This window comes from Myotis lucifugus, unplaced genomic scaffold (assembly GCF_000147115.1).
Source record: "Myotis lucifugus unplaced genomic scaffold, Myoluc2.0 scaffold_9061, whole genome shotgun sequence".
Lineage (NCBI taxonomy): Eukaryota > Metazoa > Chordata > Mammalia > Chiroptera > Vespertilionidae > Myotis > Myotis lucifugus.
Genome location: NW_005880109.1, coordinates 1 through 3,371, shown reverse-complemented (window position 1 = coordinate 3,371; position 3,371 = coordinate 1). Strand labels below are relative to the sequence as shown.

Below are 3,371 nucleotides of genomic sequence, written 5' to 3'. Positions count from 1 at the left end.
CAGACCACAGTTGACTGTGGGTGTCTATAACCTTCCTCAGAAGGCAAAACTGCGGAGAAGGGGAACGACTGTGGTTGACAGAGGTCATAGAATATTAGGTGGTCATTAAAATTATAAGGATGATGGAATCATATTTCTATTACAATGATAATTAAAAATACTGGACTGTAAGATTATGGACATTAGTGGAAGTTAAATCGCTGAATTTTAAATCTGGTTCAGCACAATGTGTATAAATGACTATTACTTTAAAATTATTCATTATTGTTATGTTCTTTCCAATATGGAACATTTATTTCCAATATAGAACATTTATTGCTCCAACTATATTTTGTGAACAAGAATTGGGGCCTATTCATGAACAATTTCTGTGTTAGAATTCCTAAAATATCTATGAGATTAAAGGTATTACTATTGTAATAGCTTGAAACAGTTAAGATGAAAATGAAAGTTCCAAAATTTGTATTTAGGAGAAAATTCAGACACTTTAGTAAAGAAAGTTACAGAAACAAGGAGATTTATATTTTACTTATTTAATAAATCCAGTTTTACAATGAGGTTTATATTTTTCTTATCTAATAAAACCATTCCCACCCCCCCCTTTCCGGAAAATGGTCACTGAAAACTTACTAGATACTGTACACATCTGACTTGTGTGACCTCGACTCGACTTGATTCGAACACTGCAGTCTTCCGATCTGCAGGCAGATGCGTGACCACTGCGCCCAGAGGCCCAGAGAGTAAGGGGTTTTGACGGGCTTTGAGAACAGAAACCGTGTAAGCAACAAGGGGCGGAGTTTACACGAAAGCCACGCCCCTAAGATTTTGTCGGTTTGATTCTCGGAGCCGCGAGTGGGCTAGATGAGCGCGCATTTAGGAGTTAAACCTCCCCCGGACAAATTGTGCTTAAGCACATTTGGTTTAAGGCCCAATTCTTTAACTTTGAGACACACTGAGCTCACGCAATATAGAAGCGATTTTATATGTCTTTGAGATTTATTTCTGGGGATAAGAAAGCCATTACGGTGTCCCTGCGGTTCTGGCACCCTAGACGGACTTTAGACTTAATTCCGGCCTGCCAGTTACTGAAAGCTCCGTTATCTAGACTCCCTTTACGTAGGTCTATCGTCTGTAGACTGAGCATAACCAGTCTCTCCTGGGGTAAGGGGAGCGCACTAGCGGTGCAGGGAGCCGAGCCTCTCACACATACGTGCTCCGAAAACAACAGACATTACTTCTACTTTGGCTTCGTTCCTGTCGACCCTTGTCTGCACCCCAGTTCAGGTCCGCAATTATTTCGCACAGGCCACAACCGAACCGAGGTATCTAAGTCTTAGGGAACACGGAGGAGCAAGAAGAATCGCCGGCGTTGGTGGTATAGTGGTGAGCATAGCTGCCTTCCAAGCAGTTGACCCGGGTTCGATTCCCGGCCAACGCAGTGTTGTTTTAAACATTTTTTTCTCCCTACGTTCCTTGAATCTGGCCCCAGTGCCACACACAGACAGTTGCTTAAGGTCACCAACTCTCCGTGACCCCTTTTCATCGAGAGGACGAGCTGTCTCTAGGGTGGCTGGTGCAAAGGCATACGCTGCGAAGTTGGCCACCTCACCCGCTCCCAATTGATCACAGGAGAGATAATGCTGGTGCTGGAGGCAAGATGATTCAGTCTTCCCCTCCGCTATTCCGCTCTGGTCACCTCCGCACACACCCTCACACAGGCCACATGCGCCGCTCTCTCCAGCACCTTCGTCGCGGTCCAGTGTAAGGTGCGAGCATCTGGGGGCTGCAGCCATGCGCGCTTTCTCCTCCATGGAGTAGCACCAAGCGCAACTTGCTCCCAACAACCTCCAACCCTGCGGCCACCGTACCAAGGACCGCCCCAGATCCTTCTGTATTTTTCCCCCTTTCTTTTTATCTCCACCCCAGGGCCCAGGATGGGTACTTCTTAAATAAATAGGATTTAAAACAGAATGATCGAAGAAATAAGAAAAGTTACTTCCTTCTCCCCGTCGGGGAATCGAACCCCGGTCTCCCGCGTGACAGGCGGGGATACTCACCACTATACTAACGAGGAAGAAGACAGAGGTCGGCGTCTCCAAAGCCTTGATCTGATTATTTCACCAAACTCAGCATGGTCAGGTGAGGCCCCTGGGGATTCTGTCCTTTCGATTGAGAAATACTGACCTGAAACCTATGCACATTCCAAACCATACTGAGCGCGAATCCCTAGAAAAGCAGAAATGTACAGAAGGGACCGACACAGAGGCCTCCAAGGCTGCAGAGACCTGAGATCTAAGTACGTGGGTTCTCGCAAAAACATCCCTGAATAGGTCGCACCCCTTTTTACCGTCATCCACAGACAAAGGTTGGCCGGCATCAATCAAGCCAAAAGCTGGCTCTCGCGGCCCTGGAGAGGTGCCAAGCAGGAAGGAGGGAGCAGATCCTAAGTGTTGCCCAGTCAAGCCCGGAAGTTCCTGCGCTCTTCCTAGCTCGTCAAGGACTTCATACCGAGAGCTGCTTCTTGCCACCGGGGTGCCCGCTTACAAAAGTGGTCTCTGCGCATCCGCTCCGCTCCAAAGCCACCTCAGCGGAATTCAAATATCAAATGCTTCGGAATGCTCTAGTCTCCGCAAAACTCAAGGTAGGGCTCGTCCGGGATTTGAACCCGGGACCTCTCGCACCCGAAGCGAGAATCATACCCCTAGACCAACGAGCCCACGCCAAGTATCAGCCGCAGACGTCTGTAGAAGTTGTATCAGGCTTGCTTCAATTCTGGGGCCACAAGTCCCGGTGGAACCGACCTGGCGTGCGCTCAGGACCCTTCCTCGGGACACTGAATACTCGGATACAAGGGTCTAGGTAACCCCCTCCGCTCCGGGTCCGCGAGCTCCGACTCTCCCCAGGAAATAACATAGGGGAAGTGGAAGAGAGGGGTTTCGGTCTCACTCCCGCGCAGCCCTCCAGGACTGCTCCGAGCACCCCACTTCCCGTTCCCACCAGTCACTCTCTCGCCGAAATTCCATAAGTTGGAGTCTCGAGTTTTCCTGCTTCCGCCCGCCGTCCTCGGATCCAGAGCCCCCGCGCAGAACTTTGAAGACAAAGGTGGAGCTGCCTGGTTGGGGACAATTAACGAGCCCCGAAATCCCTAGGTGAACACCAGTCCCTTATTCTGTCCCTGCATCTGTGTATCCGGGCCGGACCAGCCCCAGGCTAAAGCCTTTGTCTAGTAACCCACTGTCTTCCCAGACCGTGTGGTAGTGGAATAATTCCTGGGGCCAAGACGACCTACGGAAGAGGCATCATTGAGATGGCGGGGTGAGGTAGGGAAAATCGGCTTTCCAACCCGCATGAGTGGGCGGGGCGTCAGGCCT

General features: G+C 49.7%; 3 non-coding genes across 3 annotated transcripts; 1 reads left to right on the top strand and 2 right to left on the bottom strand.

The window, feature by feature from the left end:
* The first annotated feature begins 1,366 nt into the window (after positions 1-1,366).
* Positions 1,367-1,438, top strand: TRNAG-UCC. The gene has a single exon. It is a non-coding gene; the product is annotated as a tRNA-Gly (tRNA).
* Positions 1,439-2,002: 564 nt separating this feature from the next.
* TRNAD-GUC lies at positions 2,003-2,074 on the bottom strand. The gene has a single exon. It is a non-coding gene; the product is annotated as a tRNA-Asp (tRNA).
* A 570-nt stretch (positions 2,075-2,644) lies between these two features.
* Positions 2,645-2,716, bottom strand: TRNAP-CGG. The gene has a single exon. It is a non-coding gene; the product is annotated as a tRNA-Pro (tRNA).
* Positions 2,717-3,371: the final 655 nt, after the last annotated feature.